Raw genomic sequence first — 16,004 nt, forward strand, 5'->3', positions numbered from 1 at the left:
AAAAAAAGCAAAAACAAAAACCAAACATGAGTCAAAAGATCATAAGCAAGAAGGGGAATTTATTGGGTCAATTAACAGAAAGGTGCAGGCCAGGTGGATCTTCAGGTGCCTCTGGGTCTAGGGATTTAAATCCAGTTGCAGGAGCCTGACTCTCCCCATATCTTAGTTCCACTGTCTTGCACTTCATTCTCAACAGGTCCCCTTCATGGGGGCAAGACAGCCTCCAGGAGCTCCAGACATTAGCCTGGGGATGGGGTGATTGGAGAGGGTGGAGAGGTTGGTGATATTCAAGCAAAACCCCAGGACTGAGGCTTATCGGACCAACCTGGATCATATACCCATCCATTAACCAATCTGTTTTTGAGATGAAGGCAAAGACAACAGAATTTCACTACATAAGCCAAAGCTCAGATTCTCTCCTTTTTTTGGGAAAATGGTGAATGATTCCAGTATAACTTAAGGAATGTCTTGTTCTTTCAGTAAATACTAAATGTCTACTATCAGGCATAGTGCTATCTGTCCCTAGATGGATATTGAGCTGTTAGATATTGATATATAGTTGCCCTTCAATGTCCATAGAGGATTGATCCCCCCACAGGGTCTATGGATGCTCTAGTCTTTTACATCAAATGGCATAGGCTGGGCTTGGTGGCTCACACCTGTAATCCCAACAGTGTGTGAGGATTTCTGTTTCTCCTACATTGTTGCTAACAATGGGAATTATCAGACTTCTGCATTTTTTGTGACTTTTACATTCTTAGCCCCGTGCTCTTCCATTCTCTATTTATTTTCCCCAAAAAATTCTGCAAGAACTCCACCACAGTACTTCCTCCTTCCCTCTCACCAACCCTTCCTGTGTTCGCTCACTCCTCCTCAGTAGGTCTATATAGGGACCCCAAGAGTTTAAATAGGTGAATCCTTCCTTGCAGGGTCCCCTCACTCTTTGAATTTTGAGAACAGGTATTTCCTTTGAGTGGGCAAATATAGCAATTTTTATCAAAGTTGAAGTGGCAGGAAACAACTAACTCCATAGTTCACTAATTCTTTTTTTTCTTCTTTTTTCCCCTCCATAAATTACTTTTTGTTTGGATCATAAGCCAGACTTATGAGTTGAGAACAATGATTTATAAAACTGGTGAAAATAATATGCCTAATAATGCAGACATCAGCCTTGGGTTCTTAAAACAAAAATCTACCAACCTCCCTAGAAGCTGTTCCCAAGCTACTTTGTATATCATACCCTTCATTTGTAACCAGAATGAAAATTTCAGCTACATGGTTTATTTAACTGAGTTATTGTATATAATGATGCGATATTTAAAAAAAAAAATCTTTCAAAAGATAAGCACGCTACTCTTTTCTTCCAAACATAGGTAGCAGGCATAGCCTTCCAAGACTTCATGCCCTTAATGTAATGGCTTGTAATCAACTTTTAACTACTCAAACTGTGCTATCCTACATTCAGTCCAAAATGCGTGGTAACAGGACAGGGGGTGACTACTGGAAAAGGCTTTCAGCTAAAGTGTTTTCTGTTAATCCTAGGCTATCTTGGGGTTGAAGGTATCATTTCGATGGGTTCTTTATGCAGCATTCATTCATTCAGTCAGTTAACAAACCTTTATTGAATGCCTGCCATGTGCCAGGCACAGTGTTAGGTTCTGAGGATGCAGAGATGATCAAGACCTGGTACCATGACTAGACAGTTTCCATGCCTAATTCAGTGTATACTGAGAAGGGATGACCCGGCTTCATTGAGGTGAGTTGAGGGCAGGTAGGATGAGGAGCTCAGGCAACACTTCCAGGAGGAGAACGTGTCTGAGCTGAGTTTGGAAATTTGACTAGAAATGAGCCAGCAAAAGGAGGGTGTGGAGTAGAAAAGAAGAGGAGGTGTTCCAGGAATCATCATCTGTAGAAAATTTTAAAACAATCAAGTCTACTAAAAGTGAGTCAGCTTTTACATATTACCATGCACTGACAATTCTTAATATTGCCAATGATAAAATACTCCTCCCTGCAAGGGTGGACTTGCTGCTAGCCACTGCCTCTGATGCATGAGAAGCTATCACCTTAAATGCCAATCTCACCTGTGGTCTCCAAGCTTGCCACTCTCATTTTTGTTGGTATCACAGCACTTTGTTTCCTGTGAGACCCATCGAGCCATCCTACTCTGTGCCGACTGCGGTCCAGCCTTGCTCCTTCTCTGCCTTAGCATGAGCACCCCCCAGCCCTTACCGACATGAGCACCCTCAACGTGGCTCCATTCCTGTCTGCAGGGGCAGCTTGTCATCGGATTATGGGCCTAGAAATGTGCACCTCTGAGTGCTGCCTCTCGGCACGTGTCCCAGCTACCTGGCGGCTGCTGAGCCCTACCTCAGTGGTCTTTCCATCCTGCACACCCCACTCAGAGGCAACTCCTGGGTCAGTGCCTCTTTTGGCTTCACCATCTACCTGTCATGGTGTCTTTCAGCGATGGGACCTCTGACTGTGCTTGCAAGGTGGTGTTTTTTTTCCTTCTAAGTTTTAGATTTTATTTTTATTGTATTGTATCAAAATATATGTAGCATAAAATTCACCATCTTAACCATTTTTATGACTATTTATCTTACCATAATAGGGCCTGGAGTTTTTTGAAGACTTTATATTCTTATAGCAGTTTCATTCACAGCAAAATTGAAAGGAATGTACAGAGATTTCTCGTATCTCCCTGCCCCATGCATGCAGAGCTTCTCCTTATCAACAACCCCCACCCAAGTGCCATATTTGTTACAATCAATGAACCTACATTGACAGATCATTATCACCCAAAGTCCATAGTTTAGGGTTCACTCTTGATGCTGTATAGCCTATGGGTCTGGACAAATGTGTGGCAGGTGTCCACCATTGTAGTATCATGCAGAGTATTTTCACTGCTCTAAAAATCCCATGCTTCTCCTATTCATTCCTCCCTCAACCCCCACAACCCCTGGCAACCACTTTTTTTTTTTTTTACTGTCACCATAGTTTTTCAGAATGTCATATAGTTGGAATCATATAGTATTTAGTCTTTTTCTGATTGAATGCTTTCACTTAAAATATGCATTTAAGGTTCCTCCATACCTTTTTAGGGCTTGGTAGCTGTGGTTTTAACCATGTATTTATATAATTCAATTTTTTCTCTTTTCTTTTAGCACATCAGTTATATTTCTTTGTTTACTTTTTTTAGTGGTTGCCCTAGAGTTTGCAATATGTATTTACAACTAATCCAAGCCACTTTCAAATAACACTGTACTGCTTCACAGATAGTTTGAGTACCTTAAAATAGCAAAATAATCCTTTCATGTATAATTGCGTCACTCATTTCACTTATATATATAAGCATACATAAGCATTATATATACACATATATGAATATTTGTACATATAAGATATATACATAAGAACACACAATTGAAATCATTATTGCTATTATCCTAAACAAACTGTTCGCCGTTAGATCAATTAAAATTTTTTTAAAAAGTTTTAATTTTGCCTTCATTTATTCCTTCTTCAATGCTCTTCCTTTATTTTTATTTTTAAGTTCTGGGATACATGTGCAGGATGTACAGGTTTGTTACATAGGTAAACATGTGCCATGGTGGTTTGCTGTACTATCAACCCACCACCTAGGTATTAAGCCCAGCATGCGTTAGCTATTTTTCCTAATGCTCTCCCTCCCCTTGCCCCCCATCTCCTGATAGGCCCCAGTGTGTGTTGTTCCCCTCCCTGTGTCCATGTGTTCTCATTGTTCAGTTCCCACTTATACGTGAGAACATGTGGTGTTTGATTTTGTGTTCCTGTATTAGTTTGCTGAGGATAATGGCTTCCAGATCCATCTGTGTTTCTGCAAAGGACATTATTTCATTCCTTTTTATGGCTGCATAGTATTCCATGGTGTATATGTACCACATTGTCTTTATGTAGCCTATCATTGATGGGCATTTGGGTTGATTCCATGTATTTGTTATTGTGAATAGTGCTGCAATTATTGTTTCTTTCTTTATGTAAGTCCAAGTTTTGACCCGTATTTTATTAATTTTCTCTAAAGAACTTCTTTTAACATTTCTTTCAAGGCAGGTCCACTGGCAACAAATTCCCTTTGACATTTTTGTCTGAGAAAGTTTTTATTTCCCCTTCACTTTTGAAGGATAATTTCACAGGGCACAGAATTCTGAGTCCGGGGTTTTTTTCTCTCAACACTTTAAATATTTCACTCCACTCTCTTGCTTCCATGGTTTCTGAGGATAAGTCAGATGTAGTTCTTATCTTTGTTTCTCTGTAGGGAAGGTTTTTTTCCTTCTGACTTCTTTCAGTATTTTTTTCTGTCTCTGATTCTCTGTAGTTTGAAGACAATATGCCTAAGTGCAGGATTCTTTGCCTTTTTCTTTTCTTTTCTTTTGCATTTATCCTCTGTAGTTTGATGTCTGACATTCATTTATGGAAATTATTAGTCATTATTTTAAATATTTCTTCTATTCCTTTCTTCTTCATCTGGCATTCCCATTACCTGTATATTATACCTTTTGTAGTTGTCCCATCGTTTTGGATATCCTGTTTTTGTTTTTGTTTTTCGGTCTTTTTTCCTCTTTATTTTTCTGTTTTAGAAGTCTCTATTGATATATCCTCAGACTCACAGATTCTTTCCTTAGCTGTGTCCGATCTGCTAATAAGTCTATCAAAGGCATTCTTCATTTCTGTTATTAAGTTTTTGACCACTAGAATTTCTTTTTGGTTCTTCTTTAGGATTTCCATCTCTCTGCATACACTTCCCATTTGTTCTTGCATGCTGTCTACTTATCCATAGAGCCCTCAGCATATTAATTATAGTTGTTTTAAATTCCCTGTCTGATAATTTTAGCATTTCTACCATGTCTGGTTCTGATGCTTCCTTTGTGTCTTCAAACTGTTTTTTGCCTTTTAGTATGTCTTGTAATTTTTCCTTGATAGCCAGACATCATGTACTGGGTAAAAGGAACTGCTGTCAACAGACTTTTGTAATGTGTTGGTAAAATCACAGCAGGAGGGTATTCTACAGTCCTATGATTAAGGCTCAGTCTTTTAGTGAGCCTGTGCCTCTGGACTGTGAACTTCACAAGTACTTCTTAGTTGTCCCCCACCCACTTAGGTGAGACAGAATGGCTAGTGGGCTGGAGCTGAGTCTCTGCATTCTCCCATGTGAAGACTAGAGCTAGCTAGAAGTGGGTATTTCTCTTTCTGATTTCACAGCATGAACAAAGACACACTTATACTTTCCAAAAAAAGTCTTATTCAGGTATAATTCACATATTATAAAATTTGCTAATTTAAAATGTACGATTCACTCTTTTTTAGTATATGCAACTATCACCACATGCAAGTTTAGAACATTTTTGTAACCCCCCCAAAAAACCCATACCAACTACCCATATCCCACCCTCAAACTTTCCAGCCTCAGCCAAACCCGAATTTACTTTCCATCTCTATAAATTTGCCTGTTCTGGGCATTTTATATAAATGGAACCATACAACATGTGGTCTGGTGTGACTGATTTCTTTCACTTAGCAATCATGTTTTCAAAGGCCATCAACTTGTAGTTTATGCAACTCAAATCACTACTTCATTCTTTTTCATTGCTGAATAACATTTCGTGTAATGGATATAACACATTTTATTTATCTATTCATCAGTTGATAGATATATGGGTTGCTTCTACTTTGGGGCAATTATGAATAATGGTGCTATGAACATTTGTGTATCCGTTTTTATGAGGATACATATTTTCATTTCTCTTGGTAAATACCTAGAGGTGGAATAGTTTGGTCATATGGTAAATCTATGTTTCATATTTTGAATGACTGCCAGACTGTTTCACAAAGTGGCTGTACCATTTACATTCCCACCAGCAATGTATGAAATTCCAGTAGCACTTACACTGTTAAATTAGTATAACAACCACCCCCCCCTTGTTTTTTTTGAGCTGGAGTTTCGCTCTTCTTGCCCAGGCTGTAGTGCAGTGGTGCAATTTCGGCTCACTCAACCTCCATCTCCCAGGTTCAAGTAATTCTCTTGCCTCAGCCTCCTGAGTAGCTGGGACTACGGGCGCGCAACACCACACTCAACTAATTTTTGTGTTTTTAGTAGAGACGGGCTTTCACCATATTGGTCAGTCTGGTCTCGAATTCCTGACCTCAGGTGATCCACCCACCTTGGCCTCCTAGAGTACTGGGATTACAGGCGCCAGCCACTGCGCCTGGCCAACAACCACTTTTTTTTCCAAGCTTTTTTTTTGAGACAGAGTTTGATTCTGTCACCCAGGTTAGAGTGCAGTGTCAGGATCTCGGCTCACTGCAACCTCTGCCTCCCAGGCTCAAACAATCCTCCCACCTCAGCCTCCTGAGTAGGTTGGACCACAGGCATGCACCACCACACCTGGCTAACCTTTTGTATTTTTTGGTGGAGATAGGATTTCACCATGTTGGCCAGGCTGGTCTTGAACTCCTGAGCTCAAGAGATCCACCTGTCTCGGCCTCCCAAAGTTCTGGGATTACAGGCATGAGCCACCACACCCAGCCTAACTATTGCTTTTACAGCTAAAAAAGAAATACCATACATGATGAGAAAGCACAAAGCTGATGGGAGACCATAAATTCAGCAAAAGGTGAATTCAGAAGGGTATTATTTTCCCTTTCACATAGAATCAATTGGGACAGAATTGTCAGAGGTTGTAGGATTTGTGTTTAATACCACTAATTCTGCTTTCTTACTTTGCGGTTACCCCTTACTTTGGGGCTGCTTTTGCAGTCCGGGGAGAGCCTCTCTTAGGGTAGGATGAGACCTCAGCACATTTTCCCCAAGGTCCTGAAGTGGGCTGATATATATTCATCAGATGTATTTTCAGTGGCTGGATTTGATGGTTGTAAATTTTCCTTACTGAGATTAAATTCCATGTGGGCACTTGCCAGCTACCTATAAACAACTCTGGTGGCTTAAGATCTGGTAGAATGTATTTTGACAGCCTCTGTAAATAACAGAAAGTTGCATTCCAGTTTCTGTGCAACATTTCCAAGTCGAACACAGCATCTGTGGGGTACAGAGGGGCTTCAGTTCTCTTTCCCTTCTGTAGGTTGAAACTGTACTTTATAACTAGATATCCTAACCATTATAGCTGGTTAAAATTGGTAATAATTCAATATCTTCAAGACTATTGTAGATAAAATACAATCTCAATCTTCCTATAATAAGTAAATATGGATATGCTTATATTAGATACAGAAGTTTTCTATTTTTCCAATCCCATGGTTTTAAAAAGGTTCATGTTAATTCATCATGCTCTGTAGTTTACCCAACAGCATCTTCCTGGTACCAGATAACTAGTTGAAACTTGGAGCAGGTCCAGTCGCTTGACCAGTTGCTCTCCCATCAACTCATTTTCCTTGCACCAAGCTGACTTTAACCAATTGGTTAACATGCTCTGGACAAACCTGACTGAAACTCACCTGGGGAATTGATAACAAATCCAGGAGAGGATCCGCTGTGGATCTGGTGGCTGAAGATCTGGTAAAATGATGCCATGGATAAGGCCACCATGGGCTCCTGCAGCAAGTGGCCCATGTACTCATCTCAGGGCTATAGAGGCTCTGCAGCCTGCAGGGCCACATTAACAGCATTCACAGAAGAGGCTCCTGGCGACTCCATTCCAAAGCCAGGATACTTCAGCTTCTTGAACTTTTACGTCATAAGTTCAGAAATTTACCGAAGGATGTGTTTCCTTACTTAGTGAATCTTATGGCTCCTTTTAGAAAGCGTAGGAACAACCAAGGTCAGAATATGATGTTTGAGTGTAACCAAATTCTCCTACTGCCCCTGGAGCTTAAAGCATCTGGGCCACATGGGAATGTGCCTTCTTAAGCTAGTGCTAAGAAGGAAGACTGATGGTGAGACTTTGCCCCCACATAGACAACCACCAGTCTTGAATTGTGCCAAAGAAGAGCCTCTAGGAGAGGGGACTGAGAACCAGCTGTAACTGGGTTAGAATGCTAGAATGTAGATGTCAGGAGAAGACGATCAAATTGATATTCACAAGTGTTTTTTGAAACCCTCCCTACTCGAAAAGAAAAAATTCACTTGTTTCAGCTTGTCAAGGGAAACACTGCTTATTTACACGAGGGACTCATTTTATGTGCCTCAAGTTTGAAGTTGATGGAAAGGAGCAGCAGCATTTTATGAAAGCATCTGACCAGGGTGACTTGAGCTTGCGGCACAGTTGTTCTTTACTCTTACTCCTACTTGGGTGGAGGAATCCACAGTGAGCTTCTATTTCAAACTGATATTTGGATAAAACAATTCTTGTCATTTAACAACAGCCTAGCTGGGTACACCTGTAGTCTCAGCTACTCAGGAGGCTGAGGCAGGAGGAGCTCTGATGGTGCCACTGCACTCCAGCCTGGGCAACCTCATCACTAAGAAGTAAAGAATTTTTAAAAAGCCTAAATGTTTATTATAGGAAAAAATTTTCCATACATTGTTGTGTAAAACTTCTTTAATTTAATATACCTTTGCTGACCTAATATCAATCTAGTTACTCATCTTGACCCAGCCTCTTTTATGAATTTTAGCAGGAAAAGAAAATCATCCAACCTCTAAACTATAGGGATCTGTCATGCAATAATGAAAGGGCATACATATTTCTTCCTTTCATTTACCGAAGTGGGCGCCACCTTAAGATAGTCAACGAAAGCGACTTTCAGTGGAAGACTTGGGTTATTCTTTTCAAAATTTTCTCACAAAATGTTACATTCTAGACTTGTGGTTCCTAGAGAAAGCAAGGGATAGACTGAAAAACCTAAGGTGAAGAAAACCAGTGTTGACCTCATAAAAGCCTACCTTGAAAGTGGCAGTACTCTGCTCTCCTCCCCTAGATTTTGTGCAAATGGGTCAATTGGTTTGCATGAGGCCAAGGGCTGGAGTGGTACAAATTTGGGAACAACATCTAGAGCAGATGATTGTATGTACCAGGGGCAGTGGTTACAGATGGAACCTTTTTCTTGTTTAGGGTTTACTATCTAGTCTGTATAAATTCTTGGAATGATTCATTACATTCAACAGCACGTACACATTGTGGCTTCTGTGAAACTATCAAGCTAGTATCAGTACTAAGAAGTAAGAAACTGTAAACTACTATTAGAAAAAGTGTTCATGGATGAATTCCCACGAATATTTGAGAATATCACATAGGGAATTTCAGAGTCTGCCCACAGTACATTCCTGGAAGGAGCAAAGATGACAATTGTGGATGGCTTTTGGCCCTGGAGATGCACCCCTACATTGAGAATGCTTTCTGGGTTCTCTTCCTCCTTGCCTGGTTAATACAGCTGTCATATCTGACACCTAAACACTGCACAAGTAGCCACCTTTGGTCACTGCTGCAGCAGCAGCCCAGGTTTGTAGTATCTGCACACACATGCATGCACACACACACACACTCACATACATGCACTTTTAATGTAGTTTCTACCATGTAATTATGTAATGCTTGTCAAAATATTTAGAATAGAGTAACTACCAACTCATTCATTTAACTGTGACTATAATTTCTCAAATAATTTTTTAGTTAAATCTGCCCCAAATTTCTCACCCCAGATTCTTATATACTGCAATTTCAAAACCACAAGTATTTGAATTTAAGTTGCTTTATTTTTAAAAAATGGATATCTTACTCCAGCACCAAGTGAGCTTCTTGTTTTAATTACTGCTGGTGGGTAAGGTATTGGGACCAGCAAACTGGCAGCTGGGGATCCTGCCTGCTGTTTCAGGCCACATGCTATTGTGGGTCATTTAGCTCTGAGGAAGTGTGGTTTGAAGATAGTCAGTGTGTGGTTTCTTCTGCTGCCTACTCTAAGAGAAAAGACTAGCAGCAGTTTTTAGTGTGTCCTCTTATCTTTCCCCAATAAATGCTATAGTTTTCTCAACAAAAAAAGAAATTAGTCTGCAGGATGCTTTTCATATCCCTTCACGTCCACCTTTGCTGCCTCCCTCCCCTCGACCATGGCTTTCATTCCTTCTGCCAGCTCGCCCTGTTCTCGGGCCCCAGCCACAGGCCCTGCTCCCACCTCCAGTCGGCCCTCCTGAATCTCCTTCCTCACCCCACCTTCCTCCATGTTATCTGTAACTCTGGTGAAGTGTAAAGAACTATTGTCAAATGTGTTCATTATATTTAATTTTTAATAGGTATTTTATACTGTACGCTTTCACTCATATGAAGTACTTAGAATAATCAAATTCATAGAGACAGAAAATAAAATGGTGGTTGCCCGGGGCTGTGGGGAAGCAGAATAGGGAGCTGGTGTTTAATGAATATAGCATTTCAGTTTTGCAAGATGAAAAAGTTTTGAGAGCAGATGGTGGTAATAGTTTCACAATAGCATGGTTGTACTTAATGCCACTGAATGGTACACTTAAAATGGTTAAAATAGTACATTTTATATTATGTATATTGCACCACAATCATTTTAAAACCTGTGTTTTGGAAATATGAATAGTGTACATATGGTCTCTACGGATGACAGATATCATGTCATCCGGTCACCTCTAACTTGTTCTGAATTCAGTTCCTGTCCAGCTTCCAGAGAAATGCCTTCACTTCCTTTGCCAAGTGTGAAGAGATGGCCTTATTTAATTCAGGTTGTTCCCTAGTGTCTTCAGAATTCTTGCTTTTCTTAAACTGCTGGGACAGAGGTGAAGGTGGAGGGGTGGGAGCAGCTTTACCAATCGGTGGGACTAAGTCAGGTTGAAGAGGGAACTGAACTAAGGGCTAGGAAGTCAAAGGTCAGGCCAGCAGAGAAACCGTCAAGCCCCCTTGACGCTTTCATTCCACCTACTATTTTTTTTTTAACCTTAAACTAAAGTTTTATTTGGGAATTTTAACTTCATTTCTTTTTCTTCAACTTTTATTTTAGGTTCGGGGATACATGCACATATTTGTTACAAAGGTAAACCCATTTCACAGGGGTTTATTGTACAGATCATTTCACTACCCAGGTACTATGCCTAGTACCTTTTACCCAGTAGTTGTTTTTTCTGCCCCTCTCCCTCCTCTCACCCTCCACACTCCAGTAGGCCCAGTGCGTAGTGTGTGTTGTTCACCTCTGTGTGTCCATGTGTTCTCATCATTCAGCTCTCACTTATAAGTGAGAACATGCGGTATTTGATTTTCTGTCCCTGCGTTAGCTTGCTATTTGATTCCCTTTATCTCTAATATTGGTCTAAGCTTAATCTAAAATGAGGGTGGTGTTTAATTCTCTAGGTGGAAAAAATTAGTAAATGCCTGTTACGTGACCGTTTCTTTATGTAAATTTGTGTTTATCTTTATTTGACTATATCATTAAAGTTTACGGGTCTACCATACTTCTGGTCTGAGGCCCCAATCCCCGTGAGATTGATTGTGTCTTTGAAAATAAGATAAGCAACACAGGAAAGTTCAAAAGAACATAAATTATCTTAGATAAAAGAGCATTACTGAACCTATTTTGAAACCTATTTTACCCTCAGCTCTTTATAGCTCTTCAAATTGTTGTCTGTTTCTTTGGGGATTAGGGTTTAATCAGACAGCTAATATTGTGCCTTATTTCCTTCAGTTTTTGTTGATCACATTCCGAATATAGCAATTTATATCTAAAGCTTAAATGAAAATAACTGGCAAGTTCCCTGACTTTCTTCCTTCTCTCTATGTGTAGGCCGGTCCTTGACAGGAAGTTGGTAACATTTTATAAAAGGTCTTGGCATTTGCCTCAGCTCCAGCTGCTATAGCAAATTCCCATAGATTGGGAGGCTTAAAGAACAGACATTTCTCACATATCTAGCCTGAGAATTGTGAGATCAGGGACCAGCATGGCTGAGCTCTGGTGGGGCCCCTCTTCCGGCTTTCCTCACATGGGGTGGTGGGGAGGGGCCCCAGTCCCTTCCTCTTCCTAAAAGGACACTAATTCCATCAGGGGGCGCCACCCTCATGACCTCATCTAAACCAAATCACCTTCCTGAGTCCCCACCTCCATCATGGGAATTGGGGCTTCCACATATGAATTTTGAGGAGACACAAACAGTCCATAGTGGGATGTTATAGTCCTTTTTTGATGGTTGGTTATTAGAGGAAATGCCCTCTGAAAAGCTTAACAAACAAGGCACAGAGGGATCAGTTTCAAAGAGAGCAGCAGGAGGGAAGGGGACTGCAATGCAAACAATGCAATGCCAGGAGCTTTTCTGTAATATTAGAGACCTATGAGAGGGGCTATAGTACAGCAGGTAAGAGCTTAGGTTCTAGAGACCTGGCTTGAAAACTCCACTTCACCATTTATTAACCATGTGACCTTGGACCTCTGTGTAGATCAGTTTATGCATCTATAAAATGAGGATAATAATACTACTTACCTCAAAGCGTTGTTAAGAGAGTTAGATAACATATAAGCACAACAGCTGGTACATATTAAGAGAGAGAACCAAAACAAAGACTTTAAAATTGCCAAATTAAGATTGCATCCAGAAATGGGGTAAGATAATCATTCGCTGAAGAACAAATGAAGCAGGAAAGAGAATGTTCTCTGGTTTCCTTTTTCTGTATAAAAACCACCCTGAAGGTAGTAGTTTAATATATTATAACAACAGTCATTTATTTTGCTCATGGATCTACAACTTGGGCATGGCCTAATGGGGAGTGCTCCTCTCTGCTCCATGCACAGTCAGCTAGGGCTGGTCAGCTGGGAGCTGAAAGACCCACTCTCAAGATGCCCCACTCAAATACTGGCTATTGTCTGGGAACTCAGATGGCCTGAGGGCTGGGAGTCTGGTTCTGTCCTGGTAGTTCTCTCCACAGGCTATGTGGGCTTCCTTACAACATGGTGACAAGGCTCTAGAATGACCATCCCAAGAGAAGTGGAAGATACCAGTTGCTTAGGCCTTAGCCTTAAGAAACAGGTACAGCATGATTTCCACTGTATTCTATTAGTTAAGTAGTCCTAGAGCCCAGAATCAAGGAAGAACACATAGACTCCATCTCTAAGTGGAAAGAGTGTTGAAGAGTTTGTAGACTTATTTGAAACCTGCCACCACGTGTAACCCCAAAGCTTACCCAGGCTCTGGATTATTTTGTGAGTCTTCTGTACCTCCAGAGGGGAAAGAATGGCACACGATATATCATTGTTGTCCACATCCTTTGATCTGTGAACGATTCTCATATCAATGAGCAGTTGACAATGGAAAAGTCCTACTAAATTGACTTCAACCTAAAATGAGATCACTGGGTCTATTAACTCCAAGCTTCACTTGGTATTGATCCACCGCATGTTATTGTCTATGTTATAGTTTACCTTATCCATGCATCTCTATGGAACGGCTTTCTTTTATCTTGATGTTTCCCTCAAATTTCATACAAGTGAAATAACTAATGGTTAATTTATTGTGCCCTCTGCATCTAGTCATCATGGAAAAAGTTAGCATTTGTCATGCTTGTTGAAGTTAACCTTCTTTTTCCAGAAAAGAAGCCAAATCCTGTTATGGTAAAGTGTTCACTCTCCTCTCTAGATATTGGGATTTTTTAGTTAGAGAGTATATTTTAAATTAGAGAGTATATTTGATTTTATGTTAAAGTAAGTTCAAGATCACTTGTTCTAGAGAAAGAACAAGAAAGAAATTTGAATTTCTATTAAGTCATTTTATTATATTTACTTTCTGTAAGGCAAATGTGTGTTCTCTTCTACTAGGCATACAATTTCCACATGATCGTAATATAAAAGTCTACTATTTAAAAGGTTTGAGTTCAATTTTATTCAAATAGGGGATAATTATTTTAAAGTATTTAATATATTTTTATGTATAGCCTTAGCATAATTGATAAAATGTTTAAATAATAAGGTAACAGGGATAAAAGTTGCAGTTACTTCCAAAAGCACTAACATCTGCTTGCCTTAATATTTTAGTTGCTTGATTTCTATAAGTTACAGAAGAACTCTAATTCAGTATCCTATTTACTTCTGAGAAATAACTGACATGAGATATATATATATATATATGTGTATTTATGTTCCTTCATTATATATCAGATTAATGGTATTTAACAATGATAATTTAGTTTAAAATATAAAATTCCACCCAGAATAGGATTCTGTCTCTTTAAATATGAAAAACTTCTAAATAAATTTCATATTAGCCAAAATTCCTTTTGACTCAAATTCATCTGAACTGTCTTTGATTTATGATTATGGTGGCCATGCAAACTAATTTGACATGCATAATATGCACGGCAGTAGTGAAAGCAGAAGTTCAGCAATTCCACTGAAAATTGTACTACTTGCACTGCTATATCTGCTTCTGAATTATGGTACTTGGAATTTTGTGCCCTTAAGGAACTGTTTATTTTTCCAGACTGGCTAATGCATCAGGAACTTGGCTTCAGATAATTATTATTAAGCAAATACCTTGATACCTTTTCTATGGGATTTATCAGAGCTGTGAAATTAATTGAAGATTGAGTATATGTGACAAATGGGAAAAGCCCCAGGAGTTTTTGTTTGTTTCCATTCAGGAAAATGCAAACATGCAGCTTTTAGCAGAGGAGCCGTGAGTGTCAGACTTTGCTTTGCTGGGACAGCCTTGAGCACACCCCTGGGTTACTGACCTAGGGCAACACAGCCTGTGTGGCTATGTGAGTCCACTGGCCTCATCTTCAAAGACCGTATTTGGGCAGTTTAACACTTCACATTGCACATTACCCAAGGCCTACTTAGGTTCTGAGGGGCATAAATAGCTCACACACATGTGTAACTAACTTGTAATGTTAGTTTTATCTACCCAGCTCTGGTAGAGTAGCTGACACTCAGTGGGACCTGAGCACCTATTAGGATGAATTGCCTTACCTTCATATATTCTGTTTTTCAGAATTAGGAAACATCTCAGAGAGTGAAGATTGACTGCATATCTCTAACAGAGCCTGATTTAAGATAAGATTTGTGAGTTTGGTAGAAAATCCTATGAAGTTTTCGTTTTACTGTTGACTGAAGACCATACCCTGTACGGTGACCCTTATTCAGAATTTTTATCAGAAACCTAGGGCCCCTGAACATGAGTATATAAATTCTGATGCAGGCCTGTACCCTATCGGGAATCTCATGTGCTCACAGTACAGCTACGCTCCTCTCAAAGAGACGTCATAGCTAAGGAACAATGTTTTAAAAACAAATACCGGTGCAAATTAATTAGAAACAGGGCACTGCCTGACATTAGGAACTCTGCATTCAGACTGCAGATCTCTCAAAAGTATATTTAGAGACATCTGGTCAGGATGAAGCAGTGTGCTCACACTGCAATGAACCTTTTTTGTGCGAAATTACTAGTTAGTGACAAACAAAATATAAAAAGAAACCTCCAAAAAGGCACACTCAGGCTCAGAAACAAGCCGAACAACTCCACAGAGCAGGAACAGCATAGAAATGCTGAGTGGGTTGCAGGGTGGAGCCACAGGCTAGCAGGCTCCAGATTTTGAAGCAGTCAGGCAGTGTTGGAGACCACTCCATGGGGTAAAGGAGACCGCAGGTGTCTCACTGATTCAGGGGATCCTCACCTGGCCTGCAGCCAGGAGAAGAGGTAAGCTGCCCCACCTTTGCACTCCCCGTGAAAGGAAGCTGGAAACCTTCTGCTGACCTGTTGCCTGGACCTGGGGCCTTGTCCCTGGTTGTGGACAGAGGAAAGTGTAAAGGACAGTACTAACCAGCTTGTGGTGCAGAGGTGAGCCACGTTACCTGCTGGCCCAGTGACTGAGTTCACTGTAGCACTAAAATAGCTGGCTGGCAGGACCCCCAATATGCAATTATAAAATTGAATGTAGATTAAATCCTTTTACTCAAAATGAGCCTGCAAATCCAAATTCCAAAACACATGAATAAATCTTGTGCTAAGAAAGCCAAAACCCAACTATCAGAATATAATTGAATGAAATGAATTATTAAAAACAGTTTAATAAAAC

General features: G+C 40.1%; 1 protein-coding gene across 1 annotated transcript in view; it reads left to right on the top strand.

The window, feature by feature from the left end:
• The window catches only part of CFAP221 (cilia and flagella associated protein 221), a 118,228-nt gene that overhangs the window by 22,298 nt on the left and 79,926 nt on the right, over positions 1-16,004 (top strand). The window lies entirely within an intron of this gene.

This window comes from Piliocolobus tephrosceles, chromosome 11 (assembly GCF_002776525.5).
Source record: "Piliocolobus tephrosceles isolate RC106 chromosome 11, ASM277652v3, whole genome shotgun sequence".
Taxonomy (NCBI): domain Eukaryota; kingdom Metazoa; phylum Chordata; class Mammalia; order Primates; family Cercopithecidae; genus Piliocolobus; species Piliocolobus tephrosceles.